Raw genomic sequence first — 16,907 nt, 5'->3', positions numbered from 1 at the left:
CCTTGACTACTTTGCTTCTCTTTCCTTGCCATTCAAATCTCATCCTCACCAGTTCCCAGGCAAGGTACAGCATCAACACTGTTAACCACAACAGTCTGAGGTCAGATTGTGTTACTTAACAAAAACAGAAGAAGCAAGAACAGTGTCTTCAAGCAATAGTGACACAGGAGACAAGAATTTTAAAAGCCCTAATCTCAGGTGAGGCAATCAGGAAATAGCAGCTCTACTGCAGCTCCTCACCCTGTTCTTAAACTAGGAGTGAAAAAAAATGTCATCAGCCATTTACTCTGGATGTTGTGATGCTGTACTGGCCAAGCTCAGTTCTGGCAGCCCACATTTCAGAAACTGAGAGTAGAAACACTGACTCATGTATCCTGTAGCTAAACTGCTGTTATATGAATATGACTGCATGGGGATGCAAGCTGAGCTCTGTATTTTTACCAAAGCATAAGAAATTTTTGTACACTTGTTTGATATTTTCATATATTTAGTATGTTCCTTTGGACTGATTCCATGGCATTTTTTTCTAAAATATCTATCTATAACAGTAGAAAAAAGGACTCATAGTTTATTTGTCTCTGACTGGAGCACCATCTTTAAACTTTAAATACATCTGACTGAAAGCTGGAAGAGTTACACAGTGTTAGTTTTACCCTTCTGAAATAGGACTTGTCTTTAACTGTGTTTTATCCTTACTTTGAATTCTTTCACGAGCATGGACCTCTGACCGTAGTAACTTGGGTAGTGCTTCATAGTGCTTCCACGAATTCTGGAGAAATGGGAAAAAATTTTCTTTTTTTGAGACAAAAGAATTGGGCTTTAACTTCCATTTGACTGCCATGTTTATGATGCTCCCTAGAATCCTCTCTGGAGAGTTTAGCCCACTTGTATTTGGCAAAACATAAGTCAAATCTATTTCTGGAGACCTAAGAGTGAAGGATGCTGGAAGCAGGGTTCATCCGAATATCACCCCATAAAAAGCTCCAGGCTGACCCCTCTGCTGGGTGCTGGGACAAAGGGCTGCCTGTCATCCCCTGCCAGGTCTGAGTGTCACCAGAGCAGTGACCTGCAACCCCAGGGATGCAAGATTTCACTGCATCAGTGGAAGAATAGTGCCCCAAAAGGCAGCACAGTTATAGCTGCTTCCATGCCACAGGTAGAAGCCACCAAGGCCAGGACACTCCCATCCAGCTTTGCACACTTTTGTCTGGCCCCAAAATCAGACTTTTCACGACAGGTGACTGTAGATTTCTCCTATAGTCAATGGAGAGGGAGAGGCACCTTTGAGGGACCTCCTTGCTGGCAGCATTTATTTTAGATTTTTGCTACCAGTCTGCAGAGTGTCTGCTGCTGGAGAGTGTGACTGGGAGAGGAGCAGGAGCAGAGAGCCAGATGCTGAGGTTGGTCATGGCCAAGGGGCCCCTCAGCTGTCTCTCCACTGCAGAGAGAGACAATGCAGCACTGTAAAAATTTCACTGAGCTTGTTCACACCCCAGATGTCTGAAGATGTTTCCAAGATGGTTAAGTCTGTCTGGCTTACTGTCTTTAATTTCTTCCATGGAGCTAATTGTTAGCCCAGAACCAGCACCAGCAATTCAAACACCACCAAAAGGAATTTCCCATCCACAGTAAGACCTCTTGTATTGATATCTTTCTTTGTAGTCTTTACTACAACCAAAGAGATGGTATTTCACATGAGTTTAATAATGCTCAGAAAAAAGATAAACACTTTCTTAGAGCACTTTTTCTGTTCATTCCCACTCCTAATAAAAATACATGTATGGAATGCTACAGGCTTGACTACAATACTTGTAGATGCTTCCTCTACACAGAATGCATGTTTTAAAAACAGAATCTAAGGGATTAAAATGAGCTTTGGAAAAAGATTTTGGAAATACTGAACATAAAAAAGGGAAGTATTCAGCTAAAATGCTTGTTCACTGAAAGGATGCTCTTTCCTCAGGTTGATTCCTTTTTTCCTTCAGACAGCACAGGATGAGCTGTAGCCAGGTTTTCTTAAAAAAAAAAAAATCTGTAAAGTTGTGTGTTTTGTGCCAGTGAGATAGGAGAAATATTTTAAAATGAACACTTTAAAGTTGAATTTCACAACAATGACATACCTGTAGGCATTTGTGCTGCATGAGTAATTGTGAAAAAGACTAACAGGTTGTTATAGCAACCAGCATTAAGCAATGACTTCATGAGAGGAGTTGAGTGACATCAGAAAAGCACCTTGAAAGCAGCTGTTTTGCTTTTGCTGTGAAGCTCTGCTGTGGTTTAACCCCAACCTGGAACTGAGTACCACACAGCCACTCACCCTGGTGGGGAGGAGAATCAAAAAAAAAAGTAAACCTCATGAGTTGACATAAGAATAGTTCAGTATTTAAAACAAAATTTATTATTATTATTATTATTATTATTACTATTATTATTATTATTATTATTAATAATAATAATAATAATAGTAGTAGTAGTAGTTGCAATGAAAAGAAAATAGAAAGGAATGAAAGGCCCCAAGGCAGTGGTACATGCTGCAATTGCTCCCTACCCACTGAGTGGTGCCCAGCCCATCCCTGAATGGTGGTTGCCCCCAGCCCCAGCCACCTTTCCCTGTTTGTGCACTTGAACTCTGTGGCTTGGAACATCCCTTTGGCCAGTTTGGTCACTAGGGTCCCAGCCATACCTCTGTGGCTTCCTGTGCACCTCCTCACTGGCAGAGCATGACACAGAGAAGTCCTTGACTTAGTGTTAGCACTCAACAGCTAAAACGTCAGTGTGTATCAACATTAGCCACAGCACTGCATCAGGAAGAAAATTAACTCAGTCCCAGCTGAAACCAGCACTGACTCATTTTATAGAACAGGCTGAATCAATTACTTTTTTCCCAATGCCCTGAAGCTTGAAGGAGCTGTGAGTGCAGGGGAACCTGAGCTTGTGTCTCATGCTCAGTGCAGGGATGAGCACAAGCAGCTGGATGAGCAAGACATGAGCCCCATGGGCTTGGAGGATGCTCTCTTGTCTATCTCATAGCTCACTGAGCACTTCTAAAAAGTAATTTTTTTCACCCAAAACTTTGTTTCCTGTCACTCCTCCAAATTTTTCCTTCAGACCATCTCCTTGGCCCAAAGTTTTTATTTCCCTCAAGCTTCTGTGCAGAGGGTTTCTGCCTTCTTGGCACATAATTACACAAAGCCTTGAAATGTCCAAGGGAAAACAAGGCCTACCAAAGGCAGAGAATATCACTGGGCTTGGGCTGGAATTGGGATGGTTGTGGTGCTGCTGGAAGAAGTAGCTGATATTATGAGTGGTATCTGAGGAGCCTCTTATCATTTTTATCCTCATGATGTTTTTTTCAGAAGCAGATTCTATTCCCTTTCAGGCCCCTTCTCTTATTACTGTTACCTGAGAGGCTTGAGAGTTACTGGGATGGAGGTTTTTTTTTTTTGTGGGTTTTTTTTTTAATATTTACAGATTTTTCATCCTGTTTTTTCTACTTTGTTTCACCCTACAGGCTTAAATAGACACAGGGTAGTGGCTTCTTGTCCCTGTTAATTCTTGCCATCAGTGGGTTGTATGAGACCACCTACCTTACATCTTTTCCCCAAAGGATAGGGAACTAAGGATTCAAGGGTTTGACAAGTGGATATAGAAGAACACTGTCTCCAGTTTTTCTCTTCCCTGGTCTCTTCAGCTCCCTTATCTAACCCACAGTTTTCTATCATCTCAACAGTTTCAATTTCTTTGTGGTTTCAGGACATTTTTCTGCTCTTCTGCCTATATATAGGCAAAGAGAAGGTAAACAAGAGTTTGGTGCTTCAGATGGTAGAGAAACACAGGTGTAAGGAATGTAGACTCTAGTGTAAAAAAAAAAAAGAATCTGTTTTAGACACCAATGTATTACTTAAGAAAGCCAAAGAAAATTTCTATAACAGCAATTTCCTTCACTGAAGAACCTGATTTATAGAAATTAGGCTAGCAGTGTAAATTCAGGATGCTTTTTCAGGCAGGCTTCTTCCAGGCATTGCTACATCATTGCATTGCTGAGATGTAACCTGCTGGATGCAGGTGATGAGGAGATCACACAGATGCTGATTGGGTGCATGAGGCAAATGGGACTAAAGAGTGAGAGGTTGTGAGACATCCCTCAGGGTACAGGGAGACACAGAAATGGCAGAGGGGGTCAGTAAGGAGGGCCAGGTAACCTAGTCCCATGTGTGATGCATGAAACTTGGTGGATCTGCAAATTCATTGCTGAGGAACAAGCACTGATTGTACTCCAGAAACAGCAGCAGCAGCCAGTGACTGCTTGGGTGCTGCAAGAGCTTAAAGGGGTGTGCATCAGGCCTTTCTGTTTCGTGCTTGGCTGGAAAGACTGAACTCATTGCAGCATGTCTGCTCCTGATGCAATGAAAGGAGACCATCAGAGGCCTTTTGGATTAGCTTCTTTTAGAAACTGAGAAGAGATTCCAGCCCTCCAGGCTCCTTTCCAGAAAAAAAAAAAAAAAGATGTTTTATATTTCATTCAAGAATTTAATATGTTTTCATATTTCATTCAAGATGCTAAACATGAAGAAAGCAAGCACTCCCAACTGATAATATTTAGAACAGTAACCAAAATGGCCACAAACACTCTACACATCAAAGACACTGCATGAGTCACTAATAAGTGCTGTAAAGGATTCTGGCTGTGACAAGATCAGAAAGTTAAGTCCCACCACATTGTGCACTCAGTCAATGACTCAGCCTGCTCTGACTTTAGAGAACCATGGTGTTGAATCTCAGTTTTTGGCCCAGCAATGGCTAATGAACCTCAGCAGAGAAGACAGAAGCAACTAATTATCATCTGGACATTTGAGAAAAAAGAGGAAGAATAGGGGTATCTTTAAAAGATAGAGGGGAAAAAGGACTCATTAGCATGCCAAGACATTTAGTTTAATTGTCTGTGTAACAGAACTCTATAAAGAAAAAAAAAAATCTAGTCTGGCTTCCCTTCTCCTTATGAATGAACTAGCCAGAGGAGGATGAGAGATGCTGTGTCATTGGACACCCCCTTTTTCCATAGGTACCATATAAATGCCAAGAGAAATGTGAACAATAGATGTCCCACATATTTGTTGACTTATAAAAAGTGAAAATCCCAAATCTAATAGCCATCATAAGAGTCTGAAATCAATCCAGAAAAAGGTAGCATTAGCCTATAATGCTTTGAGTCTTGCCTAAGAAGCTGAGGATAGAAGACAAAACTGATCGTTGATTTCGAAGCTCACTTTAAGGCTTGCACTTTTGCCCTTGATAGGACATAGCAGCTCAAAAGCATAAAAGCAGCTTTCCAATTCCTTTCTAAATCTGCATTCAGATTGTTCAATTCAGCTGTTAGTTTCCTGATCCTGAGGGGCTTTTTCCTCTCATCTGCCTCAAATAGATCTCTCCTATCAGTCAGTGTGGTCACATCTTTGAAGCTGTGCAGTTTCCTTGCTCTTCTTTCTCCCTGCTCTGAGGCAGGGATGATTTCTGGTTCTGCATAAAGATGTATGAAATGAGAGCTCTTCATCTCACCAAGACAAGAAAGGATTTCAGCCTCATACATAGAGTGTTGCATAGAAAAAGGAATTAAAATGCTTCAGGAGTTATGAGACTTCAAAATTCAAGCATACAAGAAACAAAGAGACAACATACATATATATGATGTCTGCATGTATATATGCACACACATAGAATATATACATAGCACATATATAAAGCAAATCTCTAAAGCAAGAGTGGAATCATACAAGTGCTATACGAAGAAATTACCATAATTCTGGAAGAGATCCAATCTAGTCTTCCACAAATTTGAATGTAACAGCAATTTCCATTAAAATGTTAGGCTATCTGTTTCTGATGCCAGGATAGGGAACAAAACCACACCTTTTCCTAATAGACTTACTACCACAAACTGAAATTAATTAATAAATAAATGTGTTTATTATAAACTGGGCTTTATCTCACCAAATTGTAACCATATAGTTTGATATTTAATCGACATTAGGCAGCCAATTTTAGCTTTGCCTTTCTCATCTCTCTGCACATTACCTTAGCACACAGAGGTTATCCCCAAAGTCCAGCCTGGGAGCACCCCACATGCCCTAGCCATCACAAAAGATATAAGCACTACCAGAAGGTGCTTCTAAATACAGTGATTTCAGATAAATCCTAGGCCAAATATATATATTAAAATAGATTTTAATTACCCCAGTAGAGAGATGTGAGTTTACTTTTAATTTCGTGGTGAGGTTTGTATGAAAACTCCCTGAAGAAAGCTCTGTAACAGAAGAATGCAAAAAATGGTTGAAATTCAGAAGAAATCGGTTATGTCATATCTATACCTGGTCTGCAAAGGGAAAGGAAGGATCCTTGTGTATGCTGTATGTGACCTGGCCAGCCATGGGAGAGGTGTGAGGCCTGGCACTGATCTGCACACCCAAACTGAGCCAAAACCAGATTGTTGTGAATCCCACCTGCTGCAGAACAAATCCCTGATCAGGCTGTGGGCATCCAGTGTGGGGGATCCACCCAACAGCCCCACAGATGTGACTGTACAGAGATCTCAGGCACTGTGTGTCACTGGCCTGATACACGGCAGGTGAATGCAGACAGCCTCAGAAACACCTTTCAAATGCTTTACAGACACAGGCAGAGATGGTGGATACTGGCACAACTTCAGTTTGGGGAAGTTTAACTCACTAGATTGCAGATCTGAGCCACATTTACCTGCAAATCTGCCTTCAGCGAGTCACATGCACACATTTTCCTCCATGAAAAGGAAATCTCATCTGCTTCTGATTGCATCCATGAGACTTGCGTGTCTTCTCTGTTTCTGCTAAGGATCCCTTCAGTTTCCCATCATTGTCTTCCCTGGCCTTACCTCATGCACTATTTCCCAGCTGCTCACTGTCCTGACATTGTCTTGCCCTTCCAAACTCTTCCTTATCTCATATTTTCCAGATCTGTCATTGTCCTTTTCTGATTTTCCATATCTTCCTCCCACACCTTACATTCCCATCTGCAGTCTTCTGCACAAGATTTTACATTTTTTTAGCAACAACTGCTGGCAAACAGTGGTGGTTGCCATTGCCCATGGTAACCATTTGCCCATTTATATGGGCAAATATGACCAAAATCCACACTGTCAGAAGGAATAATGCCAGGCCTATCCAATTTGTTTGGATCATATAGATTTCACAACTGCTCTAGACCAGGGGAACTGCACCCCAACACAGCCAATGGTTTTCACAGCCAGACATGTTGCACTATCACAGAGACTTGACCATGGGAATGTCCTTTGATTGATGTCCAAAATTATAAAGAACTAAATTCACATGTGGAACCGCAAAGAAATGCTACTGTGTTTCACAATTTTTTATCACCAATGAACTCCACAAAGATTTCCTGCAGATTAGCTTTCTGTCTAAACACACCAAATCTGTGACCATTAATTTCCACATGGTTATAATCTTATTGTACTTGACAAGTAAAATTGAATTTGCACAAATTCCCTTGCCATTGGGCATGTAGAGTTCAGTTATTAAAATGTACTTTCAAGTTGGGAAAATGTTGTCAGCAGTAAGTCTGTGGCTTTGTACATTGGCAAATATAAATCAAAAGAGTATCCTTGAAAAAAAAAATTAATTGGCTCCCAAAATGAGAAATGAAGATGCAATTTTGAAAAATCTATGACAGTAATCTGAGGAAAGAGAGATAGAGTGCTTTAAGCAAACCCTTAAAAGAATGATAAAACATACTCAAAAGCCCATTTTTGCTTCTTTAATATCTTCATGTAAAAGCTTCTGGCTCTAATTAAAGTCTTCATATCGCTCAACTAACATCCACTGCTACAAAGTGATAACAAACTTAAATCACAGGATGGTCTTTTGAAAATGAAGAATTCTGGTCTTGGAGATAATTAAATCTTAATCGATTGAGGCCTTGTCTGATTATTGTCTAACATCTTTCTGTCACATCCTAATCACAATATACTTCTTGATTGTCCTAGCACAAGACTCTAAACACTCAATCATTTAGGCCAAAACGAGAACAATTTTTCAGACATAGCTTTAATTGGATTAAGGGCACTGTCAAGCTTGGCTTCTCATAACCTCTTGTTTTGGTTTCCTAAGCCTGCTGCTAATGCCATGAAAAGTCTGTTTATTCCTGAAGGTAAGACTCTGGCCAGTGTTTGATCTTGTGGAGGGCTTCAAATGGACTGTGGTCCTGCAGATTTCAGCAAGCAGATGGAAAGCAAGGATGTGTTCCACTAGGGTCTCGAGGGATCCAGGCAAAGTGCGTGGCACACTAAGTGGGACAGAAGTGTGCTCCTGTGAAGAGATTAATGACTGTCAGGTTGACAGGATGCAGAGAGAACTGAACACCAGCTTTGAGTGAGAGTGATATGCTGATGGAAGTGAATGCTGGCATGTGCCTCAGTAGAGAAAGACAGCACATCCTGTGAAACAGTTCTGATCAAATGAAAGCTAAATGCCAAACATAAGGTGCCTACATTTTATCAACAAAATGTAGCTGGATCTCCCTCTCTGTTCTTCTTAGTTAACTGGTCTTCATCAAACCAGGAAAACAGGTTACACTTATCCACATGGCCAAATACAGGGTCAGTTTCTAATATTAAATAATGAAATTTAAGATTTAGGACAGATCTAGTTAATGGCAACAAAAACCATAGAGGTAACAGACTGTATTCTGAGTTTCCCATAACCTGATGTGGTTCACATATCTCAGTGAGTAAAGGGAATAATTTAGCAGTTTGCCTCTATTATTTCTTAAGTTACCTTCCTATTTCTTTCATTGGTTCTTCCACATACCAATATAAAACATATTTTTAATGCAACACCTTTCATATTTTTAGTGTCATTTCTCTATAAAACTAGTGAGCAATTACGAATTCTTCAAAATTTTTCCTATGCATTAGCAACAGTGCTATAGCAGGACTCTGATTCAAAAGAATGACTTGTTGAAAAATTACAAAAATTACATTGAGATCAGAAATTTCAATAGTAAAAAGCATCAAATAAAGCACTCAATTCTCCAAAGTTCTCATCAGTTCCAATGTTCTCTTATTACACTCTCCTGGGGGCAATTTTAAAAATAATTTTTGTTATTGATCAGGGAAAGCATCCACCTGACTTCCTGAGCATGCAGTCTTCTGGTTCAGGGGAACCATGATCAAATGCACCACAGAGGTGAAAGGAACAAAAATTTGGGGGGCTCCAGACAGGTCCCCATTGTGCAGCCAAGTGTGGCTTGGTGCAAAGATTGGTGCAAAGAGCAGAAACTGAGAGAGGCACAGCTCCAGGGCAAACTCAGGAGTTTAATCCATGGCTCTCAAAGCCTGGCTCAGCATCCCCTCTCTGTTAGACCTATCTAGCTAATGGCCAAAAGATGGTCAAAAGAATTAGTGTTGCAGAAAGTCAAAAACTCATCACTTCTGAACTCTAGCAGCAGTAGGTGCAATGACAAAACTTCTTCATGTCCAGTGAGGGGGGTTCCCCATTTTTTCTTTATAAAGTCCTACTTAAAGAGCTTTTCTCTTTTTGAATTTCAATGTAGATATGGAGTGCAGGACAGAGCTGCCTGGATTGCAGGAGACACAAGCTGTGAGATGGTACCTGCTGTGGTGTGTGTGGGAACACTCTTTCCTCTTCCATTTCATGCAGGATGACATGGATCACCCCATGACTGGATTCCTCAGGACAGATCAAGAGGCTTGGAGAGCCTGGGCTTCATTTCCTTGACATGCTTTTCCCCATCTGGGCTGGATAGTACAGCTCTGGCCTTGGGATGCCTGCATGCTCCTCTGCTTCCCTCCTGGAGCATCTCATCAGCATTTGGTTATCATTCAGTGTGTTCACTGCCCCGTCCATCAATGCTGGCAAAGTCACACTTCCTAATGCTAACTGGAGGTTCTTCCCTCCACTCTGCTTTCCTGAACCTGTCCTCACACAGACCTGCCAGTCATCCTGTGCTGCAGAAACAGATGGACACAGACTGCTGCACCCACCAGCTACACCACTGCACTTCATTCCATGGCAAAAAATGTATCAACATTAATTCCTGACTGTGAGCTCCTGCCCAGCACTGTCAGCACCCATACCCACAGCAGGGAGCAGCCCCCACCAACAGCAAGCCAGTGCCTGGGGGCTCAGTACAGGCACCTGAAGCATCATAACATAAATAAACTATGGTTGAGATGAAGGGAAAAATAGTCAAATAATTTCCTGTTGTGTAATTACAATAAAAATAGCTAATCCTGAGTGAAGCTATTGCTTCATTCTTGTATCCATGGCAACAGAAATGGAGCCTGGTAGCCTGGCTGCAGATGAACACAGCGTTCTCCATCCCAGCAGCCAGCCCAGAGCTCCAGCAGGCAGGGGAGGCTGCTCTGCTGCTGGGGTGGGCTCTGCCCTCTGCTGAGAGGGACCAGTGGCAGGGAAACACAGATCCATGCTCAGCAACCTCTGCACAAGCCCATTACATTTTCAGAGCATCCTGCTCTGCTCCCTGGGCCTTTTCCAAAGGCAGGCAAAGGGAACCATGGAGAAATGTACAGTGCACGGTGTTCTTTGGCCCAAGTGAAGGCAGAGGGCCTGAGCTCTCAGTCAGGAGTCAGAACAAATCAAATGACAGGTACCAGCTGAAGTGGATCAGTACTTCTCCCTGTGAAGCAACAGGTTTCGGTGCTTGCCTCAGGTGCTAACTGAAGTCAGCTGGGGCAGTTTGCATTCTGATAATCCATGAATTACCTATTGACATGGATATGTTTGCTCTTCCTCTGTGAAATTTCATACAAGTCACTGAGTGCCAGCGAGCAGCAGGTCAGTGTCCCCATTCTGGATAGTATTCTCATGTTGTCAGTATCTCTATTTTGGATAGTATCCTCATTTCACCCCCAGTGAGTCTGTTGAAATTATGTTGATGAGCCCATTAAAATTATCTGGAAAATAGTAACTACCACACAGGTACAAAAGCATATCTTCAATTCCCAATTGGAAAATATCCCTTATTTCAAGTTCTCTTGCCCTGTCTAATGTTTATTTTACAAGTTTAAGTGCAAGAGATCAGGACTTGGATACAAATTTCAAATGTCATGTCCAGGTGAACAGAGGCCACAAGTATTGTATCCCAGTCACATCTATGTTTATTTGCATGTTCTTAACTCCTACTTATAATTAATTGCTGATCATGAAATTCCTCCTCATTAAATAGATATTAAATTTGATTATTGTAAGCAGTTTTCATTTGATATTAATGTTCCTTTAAGTACAGTGAATGGCACTGCATTTTTATTCAAAAATCATATCATACAAAATCTTACATGTTCCACTGCTCACATAGACCAGAAACACCTAAAGTTCTTGCAACCTTATGTATGAAGAAGCAGCTTTTCTAATCAAAGCACTGGGAGTAACGAAAAAGCCTTTGTAACATAATATCATAAGCATTGTGAAAACTGTGAACACTGAGCTGCTGGGAAAAAGAAAGACACTTTACTATGTTTTTCAGGTCATGGGAAGATGGGTGAATAGCCTCCTTTAAAGAGGTAACCATATACAGAATAGAGGCTCTACTCTTGGAGAAAAATAGCTGAGCAAAGTAGGACACAAGAATCTGTGTTATGTAATACTGTACATTTTTTCTGTTTGTGAGGTTTTGTAGTCGTTGGGGTTTTTTTCCAATTTGGGCAATATTTGAATGATTTGCCATCTTTCATAGATGGCATTTCTATGGGGATTTTTTTATTCATTATGAGAAACTAAGGCAGGGGGGAAAAAAGGTTTCAATAACTGTTTTTACCCAGGTGAAGGCCATACAAAATGATGGAAGGAATCAAGTCTCCATTTGATGCTTTGGTTCAACTAGCTTTCTGTAGCATGGCTTTTGTAGGCAGCAGAGAACCACTCTGTAAAGAAGAGCTGGCCTTCTGCTGCTGTCCTGATACATGCAAACATGAATTAAAGCTTTTTTCTTAAATATCCTCTATGCACATTAGTGAATAACTCACTCCCTGCTCAGAACATTGTCTGGTTTGAAGGGTGACTGGCATGACTTGGCTTGCACCTGTACAGCTGACTCTGCTATCCCCAGCATCCATCCTGTGTAGAGAGACAGATCCTGCTCAGTCACCCTCTGGCAGCTGTCCTGCCCTACAGCTGTATCAGGGATGAGCCAGAAATCCCACAAATTTGATTGCAGAATGGACAGACATGTGCCAGCACTGCCCAGTTCCTCATCTTGTTTAGTTTACTGGGAGAGAAACTTTATTTTACTTTAGTTTACTTTCTGGCTGAGAGGCAGCTTAGTTTCTCCCAGGAGCTGCTCATCTGAAGGTTAACAGAAAGCTTTCACTGTCACACTGATGCTCAGAGTTAATCCATCAGGCACTATTTGCAGTTGATCTGAATCACTGGTGTGACTGGAAGAGGCAGGGATGGAAGTGAAAGGGAAAGACTGCTGGGTGATCCCCACTCAAAAAAAAATTGCATCTGGATCCCAAGAACATTTAAATAAAAAATCTCCTGTTTTCCCCAATATCTGTTACATTTATCAACAGCAGCCTCTACTCCTCTAAAGCTCTTTGCAAACCCTGTTACTGTGTTCCTTTCACCTGGAGTTTCTGCAGTCTCCACCTCTCCTTCACTGCCACTCTCTCAAGCATTTTTAGCCACAGGTTGTGTCCTGTGTCACTGATTCTTTACTTTTCTTCTGCCAAAACCAGCCACATTCCCCTTAGTAAATTGAACAATGGTAGGAAGGTCACCTTGGTGGGAGGGTCACAGCTGCAGGTCTGTCCATCACCCCAGGCAATTCCTATGGAAGTGTTCATGGGTTGGCACGGGAGGATCTTCTGGTGTTCCTTATGCAGCTTCTGTTTCAGTGCAGGGCCTGTTTTGAAGCAGGGGAGAGCATGACATGACTGACATGGCCAGGCCATGCTGTGCTATTGCACTCCCCTCGCCAAGCCTGGCTCTGCTCCTCTCCAGACTCAGGGCTAGTCTGTGCCAGGGTGGCACAGCAAGCTGGTCCTGGCACCGTTTGTTGTCTCAGACTAATAAGTAGATAAAACAAATAGGATCTCAGTGTAATGGTAGTTGGGATATTTAATTCTTGCCACAAAACGTTAGGGCCTCAGTTATTGCCAATCTATTCCCTTAATGTGCTTATTCTCTGTTTGGACTCAATGATGAAAGCTCTCTATTCCATTACAATGGAAGGGAAATGTTATGAGCATTGGGAGTGCTGGGAGCACTGGGAATGCTGTGGGTATAAGGGAGGAGCAGGCTGAATTTGTGACCCCTGAACTGTGAGGCAGGTGTTGCTGAGAATGATGAGCCATTGGGGAAGAAGCAGCTTCACCATTTGGACAGCAGCAGCACTGTGCCATAGCAGGTGCCACTCCATGTCCTGCAAGGCCACAGCTGTGCTGTGGGAACAGCTGGCACCACTGCACTAGGAGCTCTCCAGTGAGCATGGGCAGCTCTCCTGTCACCCAGCTCCAGCACATTATCATTGCATTGCAAGGGTTCCATATTGCCAGAGTTCCATACCTCCTTGATGTTTCTTGTAGGCAGCTCCTCCAGGCACTGACTCTTCCTTGTCCTCACAGCAGCCAACTGACTCCAGTTCCCCTCAACCAACCAATCCACTCTTTTATAACACTCTTCTGATTGGCTACAGCTGTGGCCTGTTAAAAATCAAGCCTGCTCCTAATCCTTAGTAATTGGCTCAGCTGCAACTCTTTAAGATCACTTAAGATCACTTTCTAACTCCCTTTATTTACTTATGTTCTGTCTCCCTACACCAGCACAGCATAGATTGTGGGCAACACCTGAGCAACATTACTGGGGTTTTTCTACAGAAAGAATGTTGGAGGAAATAAATATTTTCTCATTATTTTCAAATATTTCCTTTGACATTTTTCAGTTTTTCTTTCAAAACAAGACCCAGAAAAGATATTGATCAGATGCACTTTCTGAAAGTTTTTCCTATGTGTTCTCTTTAACAAATGCTGGTTTTATCCTGATTTTCCTGGAACAAAACAAAATATATTGCACAGAAAAAAAAAAAAAAAAAAGTGTTATTAGTGTTGTTCTGTCTGCTGTGGTTTAGTGAGCCAGAATGGGATGCAGGAGAGCTATGTGTGCACAGCCCTGTGAGAGGATTGCACAAGGTTTAATCTTGCTTTTTGAAGCTGAAACCTCTCCTATGCAGCCCAGGTGGGCCATGAGGTAAGAGCAAGGGCAATTCACCTGTAAGACCCTGCAGGGCTGGGAGGATTAATGGTCCCAGGCAGCTGGTGAAGAATCCACTGTTTGTACACAGTGGGGCTCTGCCAAGCCACATTTACAAGGATAGTACATTTTCAGAGACTTCTTGCTTAAAACAATTCCATTTATTTTCCTCTTTGGAGCCTGACTTAGGCTTGTTTTAAAACCCCTTCCACCGGCACAATACTGGCAGAGAGGCCTGGGCATGATAGGAAGCAAACCTTGGTGGTGTCAGAGACCTAGAGTCACAATTTATTGTAAAGTAAAATCAGTAAATTCAGAGGCAGCAACAACATGGCAATACAGAATCTGGAAATTCATACTTTTATCTAAAGCTATAGCATCTGATTGATCTCACAGTTTCAGAAAGACTTATGAATTTCACACAAGACTTTTTACATTATTAATGGCCTGCCTCCAGGATTCCCTGTTTGGGGCTGGCAAAGGGGAGTGTAATGTTGTGGCTGCTTTTAAAAAGATGCCACATACCTTCTGAGGGAAATAAAATTGCAAAATTATTTGTAATGTCAAATCTAAATAAGCATTAATTTCCTGGGGATATTTTTGTTACGGTACAACTTCTTTTCTTTTGTACAGGTTATAAGAGTAGCTATCCCTACCCACAATACCATTATTATTGTAGCTGAACAAATTACTGCAATGCATAATTTATGTTGTGTACTTATTTATTTCCATTTGTGAATCATCTAGCTATAATTTTTAAAGTTAGCTCTTTGCATTGTTTTAGCATTTTAAAATTATTGCATTGCCCCTTGTGACTGACTGAGTAGTTGCTCAGGGTTAGAAGTGGATATGTGAATTCAGTGAGTAAGCACCTAAGTCATCCAACATCCCTTCTACTCCAAGACTAGGAAATCTCACTTTCAGCATGACCTTAACCTACATAAATAATGTGTTTGATACCCTCAAGGTCAACCAGTTTGAGATGAAGAAGTGTGACAAGTTAGGGATTCTTTAAAATAGTTCCCTTACCCATTTACTTGATGTATTTTTGAGCACAGCAGTCAGCAAAGCATTCCATTTAAAATAATGGAGGTGCAGGAGACTCCAACACACCAATCTCAGTTTCAGAAAGCAGCAGTGGCCCCTCTCTTTCCAGATCCCCTTGGCATCACTGTGCCATCACCACTGCCCTGAGGATGGTGGATGTGTCTGGGGTACATTGGGTGCTGTAGAGACACAAGGCTTGCAAGTCTAGGGCTGTGGATCCTAAGGAGCTTATGACTAACCCAGAAAAATAAAAAGCCACAAATACACAAAGAGAGACAGAAGCACAACAGGATGAGGGATTCAGCCACAGACATGTGGTGAGCTGGAAGCAGAGGTTAATAGAGGGTCTGGGTCTCATGCATGCTATCCTTGGGGATCATGACATATTCTCTTTATGGACTGAAAGTACTCAGTTGTGCCACATGAAGTTATTTTTCCAGTGGAAAGACTGGAAATAACCCACATGGAATCAGTGATATGGGTGGGACAGTAATATTCCTCATTACCACCACCTACAGAAACAGGTACATCTCAAGAGCCTTCTCAGGATCATCACATCCCTGCAACTTCTGTGTATGCCTTCAGATGTGTTTTATCAGTTCCTCTCCTGGGCTGTTTTTTCTGACTTGAATGAGACCTTAGGTCATATCTGCTACTTGAAATAAACCTAACCAAAAATATATTTGGGATGGCTGTCAAGACAGTTTCTCAAAAAATGTGAGCTCTGTGCAACCTCTTCCCTATGAAATCATTTCCTCCTAAAAAAAAAAAAAAAAAAGACAGGTTTGAAATAGGAATTGTAAACTATTCAGTCAGCTCAGAGGCATGGGATAAGGTACAGGAAGAGCTTTGTTGTGTCTGAGGGTGCAGGGCTGAGTGATGAGGGATGTGCAGCTCTCAGGAATGTGGCTCTGTTTCTATGATGGCTCTTGCTGCAACAGCCTGGGGCCGGGGGGGGGGTTGGTGTGTGTCCTCTTGCAGTCATTTCCTCAGCCAGTGCTTGTTCCATGTCCTCAGTCTTTCCAGGGGCTCAGAGACCACATGCTGAACAATTTGTCAAGGTCTCCACTGGGGCTTTGTCTTTGTAATCTCCTCTTTGCTCTTTCAAACCCTGAGAATCATTCCAGACCCAAGAGACCATCAGCCAATGCTGAGGAGTCTCCCTCTAATCACAGCTTCAGAAAATAAGTCTTTGCTAATACTCTTCTCTACAGAAGTGATAAATCCCCATAAATCCTTTTCTGGTCCTGCACACCCATCAGCAGTGTCTGTACTGGTCTTCCCTAACTCTTGGCTGAACATTTTCCTTCTGTGCTCTCTGCTACCTCAGGTACACCTCCTTCCTCACTGGCATTAGCTGCACTTGCAGAAGGACCCTTCTGCCACCCCAGAGCCACACCTTGCCCTGGGACCCAGGGAAGAAGCTGGGCACAGGCTGCTCCAGCCCAGCAGGATGATGCTGCCTCAGGAAACATCCAAAGAGAACGGGGAGATGCTCCCCCAGCCCTCATGGGCAGCCAAGAAATGAAGAGTTTGCTACAGTCTCCAGCTACCAGCTTCTACTGGGAGGTAATTGGGAGC

This window comes from Agelaius tricolor, unplaced genomic scaffold (assembly GCF_023055355.1).
Source record: "Agelaius tricolor isolate 1412-34295 unplaced genomic scaffold, bAgeTri1.0.p SCAF_1, whole genome shotgun sequence".
NCBI classification, from domain to species: Eukaryota; Metazoa; Chordata; class Aves; order Passeriformes; family Icteridae; genus Agelaius; species Agelaius tricolor.
This window is presented reverse-complemented; position numbering follows the sequence as displayed.